The 23,300-nt window shown below is 42.5% G+C and overlaps 1 long non-coding RNA gene across 2 annotated transcripts in view; it reads right to left on the bottom strand.

Annotated features, from left to right (window-relative positions):
- LOC137483422 (uncharacterized) overlaps window positions 1-21,237 on the bottom strand; it is a 30,483-nt gene extending 9,246 nt beyond the window's left edge. Inside the window, exons 1-5 of one of the 2 annotated variants that reach the window (XR_011004466.1) lie at window positions 20,962-21,237; window positions 9,519-9,630; window positions 8,329-8,407; window positions 4,739-4,874; window positions 4,495-4,648 (exon numbers count right to left, since the gene is read on the bottom strand). This is a non-coding gene — a long non-coding RNA (uncharacterized lncRNA). Of the gene's footprint in view, window positions 1-3,668; window positions 4,649-4,738; window positions 4,875-8,328; window positions 8,408-9,518; window positions 9,631-20,961 lie in introns of those variants that run through there. The other variant, XR_011004465.1, reaches the window with a different exon arrangement.
- Between the last annotated feature and the right edge of the window lie 2,063 nt (window positions 21,238-23,300).

The raw sequence follows: 23,300 nt of genomic DNA, 5'->3' as shown, positions 1-23,300 counted from the left end.
TTTCCTTGGCTTCAGTGGCATGTACCCTCTTAGAAAATATAGGAATTAGCTGGGCACACTAGCACCAGAACTGGTACCAATGCCAAAAGCTAACTAGACCCTTGCTTGCATGTTTCTTAAACAATGATCAGGAAAAAATGTGATCACTACCTATTCCTATTTAACTCAAGGGAAAACCGAACCCACTGCTGAAAGGACACTGCCTATGATCTTCTTGCCTTGAAATGCCAGACTCTCCCAGGGGCACTCTCCCCTTCCCACTGGTGAACAGGCAGTTGCTGCTGGTGTAGGATGATATACTTGATGGAAACTTGCTGACTGCTGAGACACAGGAGACTGTCCCCTCTCAAGATCACCCTTCTCTTTTCTTTCATCTTCCATCATACATGTGTGGTAAGATTTTTTGAGCCAGGATTTCTCTTGCCATATTCATGTGTAGCAGCTACACTGGGTCATGGTGACAGATGGGTACTAGAGACAAAATCCAAACCAGTTTAGTTCCTGATGACTTATTTCTTACTCTAATGTTGAGAAAATTATTTACTTTCCTGCTTTTCCACCTTCCCTTAACTCATCTTGAAAAGAATTAATATCCTGAGATACACTTGCGTTCAACAGGCCAAGGGAAGGGATCTCCATCATAGATCACTTTTAACACCGATTATTGTAACAGTAATTTTAAAGTCAGTCAACTCCCCGGCCTTTTAATCTACAGATTACCTTGCTATGCCTTACCTGCCTCTCAGAAAGTAATACAGATGGTCAGAATTTTCAAGTTTCTTACTGATTTTCCAGTAAAAAGGAATTTACACAACAGCAGACTTTGCTTATCACCTATACATGATCTATACATAATTAGCTTTTTTATGGTTAAGTGGAAGAAATCTGCCAGCTGAAGACAAATGGAATGCAGCAATAACCAACAATCAACTCAGTGCCCCTAAAAAAGGCTTTGGAAATGAGCATCCACTTGTGAATGGAGAAACAAATTCAGCTTAAATACAGCAAAGCAAAAGCAAGATAAAGATTACCCTTAGAGGCGATGGACTCCTGGGTGATAGAAGCCCTGCTCAGTCATAACTAGGAGCTGCTTCAGGGCAGGACCAAGAAGCCAGAGGGGAAGTGCTGCTTCAGTCCACTTTGCTGTTGAGAGAAAAAAAAACCACCCATGAAATCATTCATCCCCAAGGAGGGGGTTTTAGGTGACCTCCATCTGAGAAGAGAGGACATCCACACGGAACCGATCACAGACCAAACACAGACTCTGTGTCTGTGCAGACTCCTGTTTTGCTATACATCCAAGCATGAAGGAATTACGACCTGATCTGCAACATAAAGTTAATCACATATTAAGTAATCTTCAAAATGTGGACTTTTTCTTGCATGCTCCAGGGTTAGCATAGTCCAAATCAAATCATTAATACAATTTTGTACTAGTCCTGAAAACATTGAGCATCTTCTGTTTTTTCCATGCTCCATGGCTGTGATTTCATGATACAAAATGTTTAGCCACAAAAAAGACTTGTGGTATCTCTAGAATCCCATTCATGGCTCTGCCCTCCTGTTCCCTCCAGCTGTGGCTGATGATTTCTGCCCCTATATGGGAAGAAATAATCAGGCTGGGATGTCATAGGACACATCAAGCCATGTTAACATGACCACTATCTTCATTCCTAGATGTTGCTTACTGAACCAAATGATTTATGAGAAAGAAAGAAGCAAATAATATCAACACACAAAAATAATGGCACATGCATTGCAAAGAAGGTCAATGTATCAGACTAAATAGTGTTCTTGTCTCCATATCTCAAATATTTCTAATCTAAGACCCTATAAAAGATAAGCCTGCTTCATCTCTTCCAAAACAGCTTCCTTCAACACTGCAGAAAAAAAACCCAATTTTGAAAAAGAGTAACACAAATTAAATTGTGTACACTTCAGGGATTTATCAATCTGTATCACCAAGGGAGAAGAAAAAGACAGACAAGCCACCTTTGTCTAACATTCTATAGTGAGAGAATTGTCATTGTCTTTGGATTCTTTTATAAATAAAATAAATATAAAAAGACAAGTAATTTTCTCACCTAATTTTCCCGTAGAACTGATAATTAAGTGTTGTTGGCTGCATCACTAGCACACATTTGTGATAGTTGATTTAGTGTCTCTGCACATTTAAAAGCTAAAAATTTTCTCTTTTTCTGAGTAAAAATACCTTTTTATGGCCTTTTCTTTCCTTCAAGTAATAAGTCAGCTTTATTTTTTTTTAACTTGCCATCAGTGAAAAGTGTTGATTTTTCAGAAATCTGTCAGTGTCTAGGACCTCACTGAAAAGTAATTATTGTTTATGTTGTAGAATGACTTTCAAAATATTAATAAAGATGCTAGCCCATATATTTTTAAAATATATATTACAAAGACACTGGCTTGAACACAAGATCAAAGTTTAGAGGGACAAACGTCTGATTGGGTGAAAGTCCTTAACTCGCTGTGCGATGTTTTGCACATCCATTAATTTATCTTCTTAAATGGGAAGTGTTGAAACTACAGCTAAGACAATACTGGACATGGGAATAAACCATCACCTATGTGGGAAGTACTTGAGGCTTTCCTCACAAATGTGTCCATCCTTTTAGTGTGGCTCATTCTTGCCACAGCAGCAGCAGCCCTGGCAATATTGTATTGCCGAGTCAAAGCTTCATGGCTGAGAGCTATGCAAAAGGAAGACAAACAGTTTGGACACAAAAAGGAGAAGATTTAATTTAAGGTGCCCAAGCTGGAAATAGACAGAGTCTTTGACTAAGAGCTTTTCCACATCCTCAGAATTAGGTACAGCTAAGAGAAATCCTCTGTTCTAGACTCTTCCTTTCTCAATGGCCTCAGTTCTGGCTCCAGAAGACAAATCCTTCACACTGTGATGTTAGAATGTGTCTGGATGTGTCTGGCACTCCTCTCTGACCACACTGACTGACAGGCTTTCAAGAAAAACAATGCCTCTATGTAAATCGAGGGACCCAACACCTGTGCCAGGGCATCCAGCACCTTGCTTGTGGGCACACACCTTTCATTTCGTTCCACTTATTTTGGTACAAAAAGAAAAAATAATCCTCCCCCAAGAGATGACATTTAAACAAATAGTGTCTAAACTGAAACCAAGTATTTGTACAGTTTTCCCCAGTGTGAAACTTGTTTTAAGTTAAACCATTGAAACTTTCCTGAGTACATGAGGCTTTGAAGAATGCCTACGTACTACCCATGACACCGCAAATTTCAGCAATAACCCACAGTAACTCCCACGTCATGTACACAGTAGCACAGTGCTTACAAAATTGCTGTCATTTACCAGTCTCTCTATCTAATCAAAGCCTGCACACACACACACCAAGCTATGACCAGAGGTCATTTTTGCCACCCTGAGTCAGCAAGAGACATTAAAGGAGACATTAGAAGAGCCTCCCTTGAAATGGTCATGTGAGAATAGACACAAAGGCAGAAAAACTAGTGTGCAAGTTTTCTTATGAAAGAAAGTAATGAGGTAGGACAAAAGTCCTAATATAACTCTCCTAGCAGGATCAATGTTGTTTCTGCAAACTCTATTGCCTGAATATTGCACTGTAAATCCTCAAGGACTTGTTAGCTCCTGCAAGTCCTGTTAGCTCCTGCAAGGGGTGATTTAGAAGGTTTATTGTTGTATGTCTGTATATGGAGGCATTGGGAGAGATGGGAATTGTATGCAAGCCTTTGCCACCACAGTTTGCAACCTGGAAAATTAAACTGCTATCAATCCCACCTTATGTTACTATTCTAGCCCCTTGGCAATGGTATTCTGAGCAATCCAGTATTTACATACATACATGGTTTTCATTTTGGCAATTAAACTTCAGGGACTGTGAACTGAATCCTATAGTTACCTGCAAGGACAGAAAGCCATTTTGACAGCAGCAACTGGCATGGGCTGAGCATGGGAGCACTTTCTCATCCAGCTTTTACCTGTACTTTTGTCTGTCTGCCACTGAGCATGAGTGTTGGTGTGTGTAGAGCCCTGGCAGCAACATAATATTCACCACTGATGCTTCAAAACTCAGTCTTTTCAAAACTAACTCTGCCATATTATAAATTCCAGATAACATTTTAAAAGGCATTTCTAATGAAGGGCTTGTTATTTCCCAAGTAGAGACAGGCAGCCCAAGCTTTGTCCTTGCTGCGTCGTGCCTTTTTCCTTACCACCATTGTGTAACAACCCAAAAGATACATGACATTTATCACAACACTTCTCATCCATTCACCTGACAATTAGAAATGCCCAGTGGATGGGCCAGAGGCCTGGTATTTATGTTTGTATTTTTGAGTTTCAGCATTTCTGTAACCCTTCGTTACCACTAGTACAGGCAAAAGTCAGCGCTCGCCTCATACAGCAGGCACATCCACATCACTAAGACACAGGATTGAGAAGAAGCTTGGACATGAACTCTGGTTTGTGTAAAGAAGCACTCTTACCTGTATTTTCTGCCAGCTGTCACATCACAACCACTTGCACTTACCACCAGGCAAGGTTTGTCACAACCTCTTCTCCCTCTCGGAAGACAGACCTGAGTGTGTGGCAGCAATGAAACCTGCTGTTTCTTTGCCCATGGACAGCTAAGGCCAGATCCTGCTCACAGCAAAACTAGATTGCTACTGTTTAAGAAACACATCCTAACTACACTTCTAAACAAATGATAATACTCTATTTTTTTCACACCTGGAAAATTTTATTGGCCACCACATCTCCCCACTGGTGATGCAACTCCAACTCCATTTGCAACCCATTGCTTATGACCATCCTATATTTTCAGGTGCATCACATGGGCACACCATGCTCAAGTAAATCAGGATTACTAGAATTTAAATAATCAGAGTTATTAAGGGCAGAATTTAAATGAAATTATAAAAATTATGATATGTTTATGGCCCTAGATCTAGGGCTAACTGAGCTACTAAGATCATTACTCCTGAATTTATTTGCAGAATAAGTAAATATAAGAAAAGCAGGTTCTTGCTTAGACACATCTGCAAATAATGAAACATCATTAACATGCCGGAGACTTGTTACATTTTGGTGGATTTGATTTTTGAATACCAGCCTGGTTTTCTTGCTTCCCAGTCTCTGCAGCCCTGCCATCACCACTAGTTGCAGGAGAGGCGGTTTTGCAGGCAGCGGCATTCCCCTGCAGAGGCTGTAACACCACACTGCCCAGAGGCACGGCGTGTTGATTGAAGCATGGTCTCTATGTGTCATGTGTCAAGGATGATATGTCACCAAATCAGCCTTGCGTCTCTATGCAAGGTGTTGAGATAACACTATCAAATCATGGCCTGGTGACTGTTTTTTAGTGTCTAATATAACAAATGACTATAAGCTCACTCTGGATTAATGTCGGTGTCATGAATGCTTACTAATGCATATCAAAGCTGGGATCAATGCCAGGAAAGGATTTTAAGTGTAAGTTTACAATGAAACACAGAAAGAGAGTTGACTTCCCCCCTCCAGCACAAATTACAAGCAAGTTTACACTGCATTGTGCAAGGGCAGAGGGCAATATTCCTGACACATTATTGAGAAAACAAAGCTTCCTTTCCTTCTTTCTGTGAAGGAACAACATCATTTTGGTTATATTGGTTTACTGCTTGAAACTGTAAGATAAATCACATTGTGGGCAAGATGTAAGCTCTGGCTTGCCAGTAGACTGGTTACATGTGTACTTACAGCTCTCACTGAATGACCCACACCACCCAATTTGACATCATCATGTTTTTTTCACTTCTCTTTTTATTATGTTCCACAGCTGGACATGTCTTCCCAGACCCTTGAAAATTGTCCATGACTGTGTCCAGTGCTAGTGTAGCAGATGCAGCAGGATGCCACCATCTGTGCTCACAGAAATTCCTACCCTGTCCCACCAGGTTCCCCCCAAGCAGCTGGTGTTTCACAGGGTCCCAGAGCTCAGAAGTGAATGCCAAAGGATGCAATTTGAGGGCAATATGCTGTTCCTTTCAGTTTTAATATTTTGCCATTGCTGCTTTGAAGGGTTTTGCAAGCTTGCCTTAAGGATTGCCTTTCTTTGTCAAGTGGCAATATTTATTTCAACAAAAGGGTTTGGGGCAAATAGGTTAAAGGGAGAATCCTCCACTTTTAACTCCTGTTTCCTGGAGGAAAGGAGAAGATTCCTACTTCTGCATTGGGGCCTAAACTCTGTATGGGCAATTCCTGACCTGCTGGACATCACAGTCTGCTACACAGGGCCTTCAGCCACTCCTCAGCAGGCGGCAGCACAGTGGGGTGTTTCATGGGGCCAAGGCATATGAAAGACAAAGGACAGACTCAACCCTTTCCTCTTTCATGCACCCTCTCAGCAGCCAGGTAATACATCCTTTTGCATGTGCTGAAGCTGGCCCAAAGTGGCTGGGACCCCTTGCCCAGCAGCATTGGGTGGGCAGTGCTGCCATACATCATGTCAGGCTGCATAAAAGTAAGGCAGTGCCTGAGCCTCACACACATCTGTAGGAACCTGAGCACTCATATCTCACTTCAGCCTCATCCCAGATATGTGTTGGTGCATGTATGTATTTTCACAGCCTTACAAATGAACAAAAAGTATGGTTCTTTCAAGTGGTGATAGTGTCGCAAGGAAGTGGCAGACTTGGGACATCAACACTGCAGCTCCAGTCTATCAGCCGGGAAGCCCCTGCCCTGTGCATCTACTTGCAGCTGATCTCAAAAGGTACATCACACTTGGGTCCTCACCATTGCAGCAAGTCCAAGAAAACATGTGTAAGCTGGACCTCTGGGAATTACAGACATCTGTGGCACACTGGGTGTTGTAGGTGTTACTGCCCCTGCCTTTCTGCTCTCACCCCAAAAGCAGGCAGCAGATGCTGACTCACACCTCATCAGCTCCCAAGTTACAGCCACTGAGGAAGGAGAAAATCAGCTCGCAGAAAAGGGATGGTGTGTGAAGTGTGGCTGCAAATACCGGCCTCAACCTCACGCTGCTGTGGCCAAGGAGCCAGTCAGAACAGCAGAGCAGGACAGCAGCAGCCTGTGCAACCCCACAGAGCTGTGGGCAGCTCCCAGGCCATGTCAGAGCTGGGGCTGAAGCAAGTTTCAGGCAGGTTTAAGGCAAGATGGTGTAGCCATGGTTGAAGATCCTGGCTAGCAGTGAAGCCACACGCTGCTGTGAGCCATCATCCAGCCTGGTCAGGTTTCCTTGCCTGTTGTTGAATAATGCACCAGCCTGCCACAGCCCCATGCCTTGGTGTTCCCATCTGCAACCCAGAATCCATAAGACTTCCTTTCCTTCATGGAACATTACAAAATGTTTGGACCCAAAGTTCTAGCTACGAGCCAGCATTACTGGTGTTCAGCTGATGATGCTGAAGGTAAAACTGCAACAACCTTGAACTTGGGGGAACGAGGGAAAGGAAGAAACCCTCTTCACGTGGACTCATGCCAGCACCACAGCCAAATGCATAAATGAAAAAGATTTTCATTTTGGAAAGGGTGGGCACACGGAGGCCATTGTAGGGCAAAGCAAAACAGCTGAGCTGTGACCAGCTAGCAGCTACACCTGGCAGCCACAGCTTCCCCACTCACAGCAAGGCATCATTCACTGAGAGGCAGCAATGGCTAAATGGCCCTGAAAGAATCCAAGAAACAAATTTTGAGCTGACAGCCAACCTCCTTTGCTGTCAGCGAGGCAGTGGCACAGGAGGAGCTGGCATCTGACGGGATGGGCACGTGGGCTGGGTGCCTCCACACGGCAGCAAGGGGAGGGTGGCAAAGCCCTGCCCTGGGAATCGCCAGGATTAGAAATGACTGCTTGTCCAAATTATCACAACTACCACTTCAGCTACTCCTCTCTGATGTACTGTGGTTTCTTTATCCAGCACCTGAGTAAACCAAGCACAGGAAGCACCAGAGGCTGCATGATATTTTTAATCTATTAATCTGTCTTTGCAGCACCCCTGGGTTTAGAGCAACTAAACTTTTGATTTCTAACAAAAGCAGTTTATAATCCAGACTGTCCGAATCAGAAGAGTACAAAACTTGAGCTTCAACTTCCACTCCCCGCCTCCCCCCCTCCCCCGCTTTAATTTCCTTCAGCAATTTATCACCTCTTTGCAGCTCACACATACAGAACAACCAGAAAAAATTCTTAACACCCCTTTGGCAAGCCACACGGAAGCAACTGCCACAGTATTTTGTTATTATTGTTTTCAGGGCCTATGGCAAAGAAAACCTTAAAAAAAAAAGCACCCAAACTAAATTAAGAAAGAAAATAAATTACTTACCTTCCATAGGCAAGACACATGCAAAAAGTGTGAGAATCCACATTAAAGGGCTAAATATTTTTTTTCAAACAGAATTTCCCTGGAAAACATATTGAGAATAGTATCATCTCCAAATATGTATTTACACTACCTACATACACGTCTTTGTCCATGCATCTATTATATATTTACAGAAATTATTTTAAATGCAGTAGAGAAGGTGTTGCTTTAAGTTTCACATAAAAGCAGGAAATTGGAAGCAAAATTCAGTCCCTGCTCCAAATTCACTAGTACTGCATATTAATTTAATATTTTTTCTATTCTATTGCTCTGGTCTTTCATTAAAATCAGACCAATCTCAGGCAGCCTGTATAATTTCAGGAGAGATGGAATTGTCCTTGTTATTTCCCCGTTCACACAGCAAAGGATTCTCTAATGAGGTGAATACTTGGGGCTCAGGTTTTCTGCTGCCCCATAGCTTAGATTCTCATTTTACAGTGCTGTGAAGTGGTGTTAAAATGATGCCTTACTAAATGGTAGTATTTTACACCCACTAACCCAATTCTTCAAAGCGGCGTTAATGACTATGCAGAGTGCAGAGCCAGAAGAATCAGACCGTAGGTGTTTATGGCCAGGAAAAGTGAGAGCAAGCGCAGCTCGCTGTACTTGCAGCGCTGCAGCCCTGCCACGCAGAGGCTCAGAGGCTTGTGCAGCTCGTTCAGTTCTCTGCATGACCTGCTTGTAGCCAAGCAGCCTTCTTTGGACTAGGGTGGAAGGTATGCCTTCTCTAATTTGCTGTTTCATTGACAGGTTTTGTGGCCAGGACTTGATGTCAAAGCCGATGGCCCTTATTCAAGAGCAATCTTCCCTCACCATGCCCAGCTCAAGGATACATTTAAGCCATATTAAATGCTAGAAACAAATCCAGCCCAGCTTTGAGACCACCACAGACAGACACGTCATCACCTGCCCTGGGGCCTGTAATCCTTTCATCACGGAGATTTGTCCCTTGCATCCCACACAAGTGTGACCAGGTTAATTAATTCCCTTCACTCACCCTAATCATTCTTAACTCTGTGCTTTGCTGAGATGCATTTCCACAAAACTACATCAAAAAGCAACAATATTATCCCCAACTCATACATCTTCATTAGGTCTGTTGATGAAGCACCAAGCAGAAGTACCCCACAGTTTCTGACTGTTGTACAGACCTGTGTCTCTATTCAGAGCTTCTTGTCTGACTTTCAGATCACAAGTTCTCCAAGGTGGGGAGTATCTTTCTGTAGTAAATCTGCCAATCTGCTGGTATAGTGGAGTCCTGACCTGAGAGCAAACACAGACCAATGTTTCATCTCTTATACAGAGAGCATCTAGAAGAAAAGAAGTCTGCCCAAATCACTTTAACTCGTCTATGAAAACTTTTGTTATACTGCAGGGTGAATACTTTACATGGGACAGGTAATGGTTTTCATTACCCTTTGCTCCTGAGACTCCTTTCAAACACCATGTCTATTGCAGAGGAAAAAAGCATTCATGTAGCTGCATTTTGCTCCCACAACTTCTCAGTATGTGGTAAATTCCCTCTCTTCTATCTGTGCCCTTGATGGGCTTGGAGAGCCCACTGAGAGGAGGCTGACATGCAATCCACTAAGTGCCGGCATTGCAGTTCCCTGCTGTGCCCTATCTCCTGCACACGCAGAGACATTTGCCAGCTTGGGGCAGTGGTGTGTTGGCACTGGGGTATCAGTTCCTCCTTTCAGAATACAGGAAATATAATGGACGTGTTATTTTTCTTCCTGGGACCACCTATCTACTGATGGCCCTACAGCACTGTTAATGTGCAATCCAAACACTGCTCAATTTGCTTACAGACAAGTTTTCCTCTTAAGCTCCATGTGCTTTGTACCAGAAATATGTGTGTGCATGTGAATTTCTACTGCTAATACCAGAGGCACAAGGGAGTGTACATGTGTGCAGATGGATGATGCTTGCACAGTAGACCTTATGCAATCCATAATAGAATATGGTACCAGTCAGCCATTATGTCACTTGAGATCTGCCTTTTTCTTTTCTTATACTACATATAATGCATTTCCAGAAGTTCTTCCACAACACACAGGATTTTCTTGAAGAAGGAGAGGGATTCATCTACTTGATGTTAGGCAACTTACTGAGACTTCTAAGCTGCCTGCCTTAAATTCTCTTTAGGAAGTATTCTAAACTTGGTTTACTTCTGTCTTCACTCCAGGCAGATTTCAGAATAATTATTATTCCTGAGTTTAGAGCGAATAATCAAGCAATGTAATTTTGTTGCAATGCAAACTCAGGGTAACTGACTCCCTGGGGCAGGCTTAGTGAGGGATTTGGTCCTATCCACCCTGAAGAGGGATAGCACCAAGTGGCCAAGTGGCAATGGTCATGAGATAAGGTATGGAGAGGCAGGAGGCACTCCTCAACACTTCTGGGTGTTCAGACCATACCGGTCACTGCTGTTGGCAGGAAGGGTCACTGGAATTGACACCAGTTTGGGAACAGACAACTCTTTACAACTACCCATGGGAATTAATGCAAAAATGGCTTATAACCAAAAATTCAGTAGTGCTGCAAAGTGGATAAATTTGCTCTAGAAGAAGACCAGGTACCATTGCATGTGCTCTCCACCTGAGGAATTGCTTCTGTCTACAGCACCAGGCTTCTGTTGGTGCAGGTCACAGGGACACCCTAAACTAAAGAAGCTGTACTGGTCATTGCTTTTACTTTTTCCTTAGTGAAACTGCATCCACAAAAGGCTTTTGGTAGAACAGAACTGCTGTTTTAAAAAATCACACTTCAAATCAAGAGTATTTTTCTGGTAAGAGTTGCTGGAGTGTGATCTTTAAAGCACTTTACACTTGTGATTCTACTCTGTCGTGCTCATCCCACACCACAGCACTGCAGGAATCAGGAGCACTCACACAACATCAGTAGGCAATCTTCCCCGGTCACAGCATGTGCCCAAAGTGTATATTAAACACCCATCAATATTTGGCATGAGGACACTATTTGCCGTCACCCAAAGACATTTCAGCTTTAAAGCTGTACCTGTATAGATTTAAATTAATCCTGCACCTATACAGCTTTAAATTCAACCTGCCAGGAACTGCTTTTGGCCACTGAGGCCAGCCAGCACAGTATGGCCTGTGTCTATGCTACCGGCTGCTCTCCTTTTCCAAAACCTGCCTCCGGTCTGGTCACTGGGAATGGCCCGTGCTGGCTCCCAAGCACTGCCTGCGACCCGCTGGGAGGGCTGCTGCCTGCTTGGACCAGCTAGCAGCACAGATGACCGAGTTCCCGTCCCAGGGATTTTCCCTGCCGCTGTTCTTTGACGGAGATGGACGCAGACAAGGCGTCTGCACAGACTGCAACACGTGCCGAAGATCTTCACTTACGTTATTGCACAGAAGGATTAGGACTCCATAGGTTTGGGTCAGCAAACAGTCTTCACAAAGACTGAGCAGAGCCTTTACACATATGCTTGGCTATGAGTCAGGTAAAATCTGGGATAAAGAATCCTCTTTCTGTGCTTTTCCATAGCAAAGTGGAAGACCAGTAGGAAATGCAGGTCCTCTGGATGCCTCCTGCAGCTTTGCAGCATATGTGTGGTAGTCATCATGATGTCCACACAGTATTTAACCAGAACCTGCCCACTTTGTGCATGAAGATGGTGTCCCTGCAGGTCTCTCATGTCCCCCCAGTGACTTATCATATGTCTCAGTCACTTGTCAGCTCTTTAGAGATGAGGACATGGAGAAACCACAAAAAAAATACAATAGCAAGGAAAGCTCTTCAGTGGTAATGATTTTTACTAGAGCAATTAAGACAGCTGGAAAGAATAGACTTTAAAGAAAATAATTGGAAATTGAAATTGAAAATAATTCGATAATCTGAAAGGTTATTCCTTTTTTCCAACTATCACTTGAGCTAGTAACAGAAATTGCCTCCCCTTGCTATTTTCCTTAGACCAGCCTAGCTGTTACTGTCAAAATTACTCTCTGCAGAGGAGCAGATCACCTAAAAGAACCACACCTGCTGCTTCTAGACATGATGCAAATGCTTCATACCAGTGCTAGAGCAATCTGCCTCCCTTTCCGTGGCATAATCCCATGAAACCAGAACAACATGAGGACTAACCAGCTCAACTGTTAAAATACCCATGTCTAAAGCAGGAAGTAACTTCCCAGTCCATTGTATGGGCATCATGTCTGCAGATAACAAAGTCCTACTGGTTGGACAGGCATGAGATTAGATTAGATCAGATCAAATTAGATTTGATTAGATCAGAATTAATTCAAGATGGGTGCTTTATTATCTCTTGACAAGGTTCTTGCTCTTTTGCTGGGTTTTTAGGGAGCCATGAAACATCTTGAATGTTTAGAAAATAGAAATACATTTGTATTCTGCACAGACTTTTTGATTTTGTTATTGTTAAAGACTTAGGAGGGAACTGAGGTGTAAAACCAAATTTTAATTCTGCTCAAGACAGATGTACTGTATTACCAACAAGTATTGGAAGTGCTAAATGACAATGTCACATGGAAAATTTTTAGCTGAAAAGGAGAGATGTACTTGCAGTTTAAGAGATAAACAGTGCATGTTTAAAGATTCTCAGAGCAAAAATAAATACCTTCTGAATACAATGATTCCTCTCTCGGACATGGTTTTGCACCATACAAAACCAACAGCAGGGTAATATTCTCAGCTTGAAATAGCTGCTATACATTTGTTCTGAAGGTTATTAGACCAAATTTTTGCACATCCTCAAAGTCTCAATACATCAGTGAACCACAGGAAACTTCCCTTATGTTTAGCATTGTGCAGACTAAGTGCTGAGTTCTTATTTACTCCATGACAGGATTCCTCAGCCTCCCCTTGCTCTCCTTTTTCTCTGCTGAAGTAAGGGCTCAAGTCCAGGCACCCTAGGCTCTCACAGCATGCCTGGAGGCTCTCACTGCTCTCTGTGCATACAAGGGAAAATGCCATGCTTCTGGTTTTTTCTTGGGATCCGTCAATGAAGAGTTGAGAGAAAAGGCAAAGTGGACACTTCTCATTAGGAGAAGAAGGAACACTGAACTTTCTGAAGGAAGTTTGCTTTATATACTTTATACACTTTTAATATACTTTTAACATACTTTATATACTATACAGCTGGATTTTTTAAACTGTCACATATACACATGTAATATCTTCACTCTTGTGTTCTCCATATCTCCTTATCCCTCAAAAGGTTTTTCATTGTTAAATAGGAAATAACTTCAAGACTCATCCACAAACTATCTGTTCTATCAGGGGACAAGGACATTAGATGCATGTGCAGAAAAGCAGAATGAAGGACAGGGCTGGAAGGTTTTCCAAAGATTCTCAGGCTCCTCACTGTCTACAGAGGGCATCAGAGAAACAACTTTACTTAAGCCACTTAACTGACTTAAAAGGCAAAAGCAAAATAAATTCTCCAAATACCACTGATGTACAGTGATAGGGCTATTCAATCAAGTCATCAGTGGTCTCAGGTTTATCCTGAAGGCGCATCAGATCCAATCAGTTCCCTAACTATCACTGGCTTTTAGAGATTTCTTACAGGAAACCAAGAAATTAGGCCATATTCATGCTGAGACTTCTCTTTTGGGGGGTACTTTTCATACATTGTTTGAAAAGCTAACTGCATGGTGCAAGCTGCTTTTCTGTGTTCTTGAAAACCCATGGTCACAACCACAGATAAATTTAAGTGAGTTCTAAATGCAAGGGCACATCCATATTTGTGTGCTAAGAATGATTCAACTTAGTAAGAGGAAAAAATTGAACCAAATTTAAGGTATTATTTGGTTTCCTTCTGTGCTTTATTTGTTTTGCTGGTTGCAGTGATCCTTCACCACTCACTAATTTTGGAGTGGATGGGGCAGACTGCACCATCACTCAGTCACATTTCAGGGAAGTCACCACTGGGATGGGACACCTGAAAACATCCCTCCTTGGGCTCTCTCTTCAAACCCACCACAGGACCACAGTGGCTTTTGTGCTGTTCAAAACAGTTTAGCCTCTCATGAAAAAGAGATGGAAGAGGAATGTGAAGGCAGACAACATCCAGGACACATACCAGGTTCCTGAGCAACATTGAGAGGCTTCCTTTGGATTCTCTCCCATGTCCTCCTCCTGCCCTGCACAGCATGGTTCACATCCATCAGATACAACCTGCACACAGCTCTGTCATCCACACCACATTTTGACTGAAGCTAGTTATATTTACTGAAGCTAGTCATATTTCTAGGAACTGGATATTAACCTGCATTTCTATGGATTTATCTTTGTCTGCAATTCTTGCATCCTCTTGGATAAAAGGAGAAATAATTTTTGAGACGTATTTAACTGTTTTCATGTGTCCCTGTGAAATACTCCAGTCAGGTGCTGCCCTTCATATCTGTGTACAGGCACTGACAAACAGCAGCAAAGACAGAAGTGCAGATACAGAGATAACATATGGTCACCTTAAAAATTTGGCATTACTATTGTCTACTGAAGCCACTGAGATTGCTTCCAGTGAGTGGGCAGAGGATTTCAGATATGACATTTAAAAGGCACAAGCGAGAAGCTTTAAACTATAATGTGTTACTAACAGAGCTAAAGCAGTCTGACAGCCCCTAGCAGACATGAGGCAGCCTGGGAGTTCTGTCTCAGCTGCTTTCCTTGGTCTCCACCTGACAGCAGTAGCCCTTGAGCCTCAATAGGTACAGACACAGCTCCTGGGAGACATTACTGGGAATGTGTTTTGCTTTTATTCCTGCTTTAAGTTAAACTCTTTGCCTTAAGCAGCCATGGTGGCAGGTGACAGGTTTCCATTTATTTTGCCTCAGGTGAAGGTACCAACCACTAAGTTTCAGAGGCAGCAGATTTGTAATGGGAGTCACCAAAACAGCACTGGTTTAAGCTATTTTGTCATAAGCGTGGCTTTTAAACTCTGGTGGCATAACTTAAAGCACAAGAGGGACAACAGCCTTGCCCTGAGTAGTTTAAGTGACTACAAATGGCAAATGCATTGTCTTTCAGCACTGGCAAACTGAAATAAGGCCACAGCATACCCTAAGTCTTGACTGATGGTGCTAGTTTGGGTATGGTTTGCTTTTACAAAAAAAAAAAAGCATCCTGAGGCTGACACTGGGCTATGCTATGTCAGTTATAGAAGTTATTTCACTGATGTTTGAGGCCAATTTGCTACAAGGATGGGCAATGTAGGGAAAAATAAAACAAAACCCAATAGCAAAATCATCTAGAGACAAATGGTGACATAGAATTGTAGGATCATTGAATGGCCTGGGTTGGAAGGGACCTTAAAGATCATCAAGTTCCAACCCTCCCTGCCATGGACAGGGACACCTTTCACTACACCAGGTTTTTCAGAGCTCCATCCAACCTGGCCTTGGACACTTCCAGGGATGGGGCATCGACAGCTTCTCTGGGCAACCTGTTCCAGTGCCTCATCACCCTCACAGTAAAGATTTTTTCTAACATCTAGTCTAAATGTACCTTCTTTCACTTTAAAGCACCCCTTGTCCTGTCACTACATGTCCTTGTAAAAAGTCCCTTTCCATCTTTCTTGTAGGCTCCCTTCAGATAGTGGAGGGCTGTAATTTGGTCACCCTGAAGCCTTCTCTTCTCCAGGCTGAACAAACCCAATTCTCTCAGCCTTTCCTCGTAGGTAAGCTTCTCCATCCCTCTAATCAACTTGGTCTCCCTCCCTGACCCACTCCAACAGGTCGATGTCCTTCATTGTGATTTGTAGAACAGTCCATGCAGCCAGGTCTCATCTCTGTTCCTGTAAAGCCTGTTCTAAACCTAGAAGTGGTAACCATACCAGAGAGGAGCCTTGTTTGCCACAGACAGATGTATCAGGAAGTTACCACAAGCAAGTGCAGCTATATCAATATAAATGCACCTTATGGCATACATGTTATTTCCCTTCCTCAACCAGAGTTGCTACAAAATCACGACAGCCTTTAATCTGACCTGAGCCTCTGCAAGGAGCAGTATTACTTTAGCTAGACAAATTGACCTTATTATCCTCTATATACTTCAGCAGCTTAAACACCTTGTCAAGTAGATTTTTAGCAGTAGAGGGCTCTTTAATTTAGCTTGTAAAGGCACAACACCATGCTATGGCTAGCAGCTGAGGGAAGGTGCTTTTGGATAATTCCCAGTAAACAGGACTGGATTCCCAATGTTCATTTTCATAGTATTCTTCATTTGCTAATTTATCATAGTTCTAAGATTCCTCTGGCCATGTGTTCTCCTCTGTCCCCCATTTAGAGTTAGGGGTAGAGTGTGGGGTCTACCTCAGATCTCTTGCCCATGCAGGTTTTGTAGTCCAGACCCAGCTGGTCTGGTGGAGGCAGATCCTACTGCTGCAGCAAATGCTTCTGCTCCCTCAGATTTGCCAAATCCTACTTCAACTGACTGCATGGTCACATGCTATCTGAGGAGGTAGAAGCCATTAGTGAAAAACAGGGTGAAGAGGCCACACTTAAGTTAGATGTTGTGTTTGCCCTTTCTTTTTTCCCCCAGGCAATAGACAAAATTATTCAGGATAGACCTGAATTTAAATATTGCACCTCACAATAGGAAAAGTGATGAACTGAAAATGTGCTCGGTTTTTCTTCTTTAAGCTTTAAATCAAAGACACCTGAAAAATATTCTCTAAATCAAACAGATATTAGAAATCTCCTCAAATTAATGTCCTTATGTTGTCTATCTAATGTCCATCTATTAATCTAAAGGTAACTGGCAGGTATGGGACCTTACTGGTCTTGTGCTAGACCAGTTACTGCAACCAAGAAAATGTGTTTGTTGAAGAAGTTTTAAGAAAGACAAGTGAGAACTTGCAGGTGATGAGCGAGGAGGTCCATCCTGCTTCTTTGGCAGTGAATGTGCAATGAGCATAATGCTGCTCTAACTTGCCCCTTCAGAAGAAACTGGACAGTTGACATGCAACTTTGCCCATTTTACATCACTCTCAACTCTTTCCAGACTCATTTCTGAACTTGACTTCTAACCAAGATCTCAGCAAAAAGCAGAAGTGTTTTTGAAGACTGGACAAAATTACCTGCAGAGAGTTCAGAAGTTATTACCCCAGCAATGTGTGTGGGGTGGCATGGAGGTATTTGCACACAGCAGGATTTTTCAGAAGTTATGTTATTAGTCAAAAGGTTACGAGTGGGTGTAGAACTTAGATTTAAGTAAACTTAAGAACTTAGATTTAAGTAAAGTTTGTCTTTTTTATTATCTTTTGTTATTCAGCTTAGCAATAACCAGTAGGAGTACATTGCTTTATAAAAGATTCTGCAACTTGTAATAATTTTAGAGTGGTAAAACAGTAGTAATGAAAAAGACCAGCAATGAAGTGGAGGTGAAGCAAAAGGACAGATTTGAGCCCTTTCTCTTTAAGATAATTTGCACTGGGCTCTGCTCACTTCTCTGGGTAAGTCCCAGGCATTCTCCTTTGCTCATCCCTATCTTCCCCTTGCAAACTCTAAGCACCACTACAAAATAAAGCTCTTTCTGATGTCATCAAGCACAGTGATGGGTTTGTACAATAGCAAGCATTATTTCAAAAGCCATCTTTCCAGGTCCCATGACTGCTCATTGAGCTGCTTAGTAGAAGTTTCCTCAATTATGTCTGAACAGGTTGCTTTTGTACCAAAGCAACATTTTTATCAAAAGAAAACAAAGCTTTAATGGCATTACAAAAGCTCTTCAGAGCTATGTATATCTTCAATCATCAGACCCTCCTCAAAGCTACAAGGATGTTCAGAAAGCACACCCAGGCAAAATGAAACACAATGACAGACTGCAAGGATACAAGGACTGGCATTAAATTAGAACCTGTATACAAAAAAAAACAGTTATCACAGAATATTCTGATTTGAAACTGACCCATAAGGATCATTGAGTCTGGCTCTTAAATGAATTCCATACAGGGATTGAACCTGCATACTTGGGGCTAGAAATCAGCTGTTCCCACAAACTTTCAGACTCAAAAAGCAGTGAAACCAGAAAAGTAGTTGCAGAAATGCAACATCAAAACAACTTCAGTCAAAGCCAATTTCAGCCAAGATGAAGTCTGTATCTCAAGGAAAATCTGCAAAATTTTTGGTTTGGGGTTAGTTTGATTTTCTTTTTATTTTTTTTTAATCTACATTTAAAGAGAATCAAAACCACAGGGGGAAAAATGTTTTACAATGTTTTCAGCTCCCAGAAACTTCAAAACATGATCCAGACAGATGTGGAAATAGAATTAAACCAGTGAAAAACCCATTGTCAGCATTGCCAGTCTACAGGATTCTAAACCAAAGTAGATTCTTAATATTCCTCAATGTTTTGAGTTTCAAAATCAGTTTGTCCCTTTCTTGTAGATGCAATTCTACAAAAGCTCAAGAAGTTCAGAGCAATGGATCTTGGTTTGTTTCTGTCCAGTTTAAGTACAGAACATGCCAGAAGTGTGACTTTTTCCACAACAAAGTTAGGAACATAAAAATCTCCACAGATGTTTTACAAAGTCTGCAATCTAGCATGTCTTTATTTTTATATTTATGCAACTTTAATTCTAGATTAGCATTTCAGAGAAGGGACATTCTTAGAAATGCATGAGTTTAAATACTTTAAGGTGAGAGAGAGATACAGTAAAATCTGTTTTTAAGTAAAACCAGAGCATCCTTAGCCTTTCTATGGAGAAAAAGGCAATAGGAAAATAGAGAAAACTTCAAGTCAGCTTAATGTGTCACATCAGTGACACAGAAAGACCACAAAGCTCTGATCTTCACAGCTGATTTTTATTCAATGGAGATAAGCAGACCAGAAAAAAAGCAACAGAAAAACACAACAAATAAAAAAGGAAATAATCAAGAGAAAAAAGTAGTGAGCGCTACGGCAGGAAAATTAGGTTCAAAAGGGAATTCCAAGTGCTGCAGATGATGAGTATGTTACTCCCTGATCTCTCTGAATTAGCTTTTGTCCTTGTGACCAGGTGATGTGGACAGGACCAGAGCTGCACAGTCCTTCCATTACCCAAGCAGTGGCCAAGAACCCCCTCAAATGGCAAGTCAGCAATGCTCCTCATGCCTTCCATGCAGAGCAAAACCCACAAGGGCCATGTGTATGGCACAAACCTGCACTATCCTGTACCAAATAGGCAAGGCAAAACCAGGGTGGAGGAAAGGAAAAAAAAAGCCATTAAATAAAAATGCATTTCATTTATATATCAACATGTTGAAAATCCTGTTGTTAAAAAGAGCAGGCAGCAGATGGAAACCACTTCTCTTTAAAACTGGCAGTGTATCAAAATGTTTTTAAAAATAATCAGAGAGGTGCAAACCACCAAGGGGACCCTGCTGCTTGCAAACTGGAAGGTGGCTTGTACTTCTCAAGGCATGACTGATTTCGACCCTGTTGCGGGTCAGCACACTCCCCACCTGAGCCCGAGCTGTGGATCTGTGTCAATTGACACAGCCAGCCCGGGCCCCATGCAGCCCGACTGCAGCGGGCTCTGTCTGCAGTGACACATGAACTTCCCACCACACAGTGCCCGGCAGGCTGGCGGCTCTCCTCCTTGTCAGCAACCAAGAGATGTTCAGATGGATCTTTTTTGGCCGTGGATGGTGACCTTGGGACTCCTCACAATTCAGGCAGGGCTGTAACATCCCAGGGGCATGCAGAAGGATGGTGTGCTCCTGCAGCAGGCCCAGGGTGCCAGTGTATGCTATTTGGGCTAATGAAAGTTTTGGCTTTTTCCATGGTTCTTTCTTCCCTAAAAGCTACTCGGAAGCAGGAATGTGTCCCTTGTCTGCTTGTAAAGGGAGAGATGGGCAGAGCCACTGCAAAGGCTCAGCCCTGACAGGTGGCCCAGAGCTGGGCCTGAGCTTCACCTCCTGCCCTATGATTTCATGGTGTGATATGTTCAGCGGTGACACTGGGGTGGTGACCTGTGTCCTCCCTGGGCTGCTGATCCTCTGGTGCCTGGCACGTCCTGCAGCAGCTCGGGTTTGTCTGCACCCAGCTGACAAGATCCCCCCGTGCCATTCCCAGCGATCACCCGGCAAGGTGGTTTCAGGGGAAGGAGCCAGCTCTGGTTGCAGAGCAGCGCTTTGGCAGACGGCACAGCCGGGGTCAGGCATCGCCCCAGCTCCCCTTGGTCCAGGCCCACTGCCAGGCTGCGGAAGCACTGGACAAAGGGATCCATGGCTGTCTTGCCCTCCCTCTGCAGGTTCCCACCCGCACAGCTAGTAAGGCCTGACAAACAACAGAGGATGCTCTGCTAGGGCTGTCAGAAACAAAACGCAATTACCCTCTGCGATTGCTTCAAGTTGCAAACAAAAGATGACAAACAAAACACACAACAGATCCCCCTCCAGGCCCGCAGAGCAATCAAGAGGAGGCTGACAATGGCAGGGCCCCTCCAGCTCTGTGCCAAGGACACTCACCCCCAACAACAGGCACACGCTGCTGCCTCGCAGAGTCCCTGGCCACCCGCCATCCCTTTTGTCTAGCACGTATGGAGCCCATCCTTGCTTGCAGACCGCCCTGGCTATGGCAAAGCTGCATCTACCACCAGCTTCCTTGCCAAGAGTTCAGTACCTCTCCCTGCTGCAATCTCAACTTTCCACTGTCAGCTCCTGCCCCTGCAGCAGCACCACTACCATCTCCTCCTCCTCCTCCCCGGGGAGCTGGATGTGACACAAGGGTTAACATGAGTTACCCAGAAATGAGTCAGCAAGTTCCTTGCCCTGAAGTCACTGCCCGGTTTCCAGAAATGCCGACTATTTCCAGATCAGCCCAGCATCTGAAGAATAAATGAAAACGTGACTCGGAGCCTCAAAAGCTGATGAACAAATAGCTGATCACTGTGCTCCCCAGGCCAACACCACAAAGTGGCATGTAAGAACCTAAGATCACTTTTTATTCAAAGCCAATTTGACAACCAAAGCTCTTCAGTTGGGTGCCATTAGGTCTGTGCAATTAATGTAATACATTTACCACTGCAATGCTGAAAAGTGCAACATGAACTCCTCTGGTTGCACTTGTTTCTGAGGCTTGCAGTCTCCATCCTGCTTCCCTTCCCTGCCAGAATTTCCTTTCCAAAAAAAAAAAAAAAAAAAAAAAGCGAAGCAGAAGGACACAATGTTTTTGACTAAGTAAGAAAACATTTGCTCTCCTCTCACCTAACTGTGAAGATGTGATGATCAGGGCTGATGGGATTAGGAGTTTAAGGCTGGTCTGGCTGAGTACTGGGGCAGTTGTTCAAGGGCTACCCCAATCTCTCACAGCTTCTAAGCAACACGTGAAGACCAAAGAAGAGAGTACATACGATCTCTGTGATCTGTAGCTGCAAGAGAGGCAGGAAACACTGTGAGAACACTTTTTCTCAAGATGCATCAATGTTTCCACTTCCAGACCAGGAGGAAGTCCTCCAAAGAAAGACTTTAAATTGAAATGTTCAGTCAGTACACATGATAATCAACATTTTTAGGACTTCAAAGAACACAGCTAATGGCCCGTGTGGTAACAGCTTCAGAGAAGGGACACTTTTTCACTTCATTATGAAGTACTAGAAGCAAATGTTAACATTTCTATGATTTCCCATTAATCTAAGCACTGTTTTAGAGACAAATGTAATATAGATTGATAATGAACCTACATTTGGAAATGAACAGCTTAGATCATAAGTGTCTATATATCACAATTAGTGTCTACTGACTTTAAGCATTGTCAGCCTGTACAGATTATCATAAGTCTGATGAATGCATCGCCTCCACTAAAGATTTAAAGATTTGTATCCTAAAATCATGTCATTTGATCACAAGCTCAGGTTCTTGGCTGCTTTTTTATTTTTATTTTTTCCCCAAGGACTAAAAGCAAATCAAGGAGATCCACATTCACTCATGCTAATTAAATAGCCCACACAGATGTTTATAACATGGTCAATGTAGGACTTGAACCTTGGTTTCTGTGATTTATTTTGCCAAATTTATCAATAGCAAAAAGTCAAAACCAACTGTGAAAAAATTTGAGATTTGGTGGGGAAGGAGGGGAAGTCAGACAAAAAATTGGAAGCTGTTTCAACAATTTCTAATCACTATGTATATATTTTTATACTTTTTTTCCAAGGAATATTGATTATTTACATGAAAAAAGATGGCAACATGTAAAAGAAAAAGCATTGTGCTTTTACACAAACAGAAATTAATAATTCACCTAAAAGTACAGTATATTTCTGTCCATGATTTCATTCATTTTTTAAAACAAGTTCTTTTTGTTGAATTACTTTTTCCCCCAATTTGTCCCACTCCCTGCCCACTCTCATTCCAAGAACTAGTCTCCCACATTATATCTGAGCTTTCATTTAACATAAGCTACCTTACAGCCATTCAGATTAAAATTCTGCTTATTAAACCTGATTTCAAGTGATCATTTTTATTTTGGCTCACCCATTCACATAAATTTAATTTCAAATTAGGTTCAAACAGTTCCCATTTGCAGCTTGTGAGTAATTTTTAATGTACTTTTACCACAAATAAAAAAAAAAAAACCCACTAGTTTATTCAACAAAGTCTTCATTAGTCATCATGAACCATATAACTAACAAATATGGTTTTTATTTCATATACTCATTGGGTGTTCAGGGTGAGGGTGGAGGTATGAGTGGGAGAAAAGAGGTTACTGAGGTTAAAAAGAGGAATGTATGACTGTGTACGCCCCTGGTACTTCTGCTGCTTATTCCCTCTTCTCTTTGTGCCATGTGCTGGTAGGCACAGAGCCAGCACTCTTGCACAGAGATCAGTTGCTTCTGTAGCAATTTCTTCTGCACATTTTAGCTAATGGATGTGGTTGTCGATGTGGTTTTATTTCAGCATGTACAAGTCCAAACAGAACACTCATTTTGGCATATGTCTGTATTTTCCCACAATATTTATCTA

This window comes from Anomalospiza imberbis, chromosome 1, assembly GCF_031753505.1.
Source record: "Anomalospiza imberbis isolate Cuckoo-Finch-1a 21T00152 chromosome 1, ASM3175350v1, whole genome shotgun sequence".
NCBI classification, from domain to species: domain Eukaryota; kingdom Metazoa; phylum Chordata; class Aves; order Passeriformes; family Viduidae; genus Anomalospiza; species Anomalospiza imberbis.
This window is presented reverse-complemented; position numbering and strand designations above follow the sequence as displayed.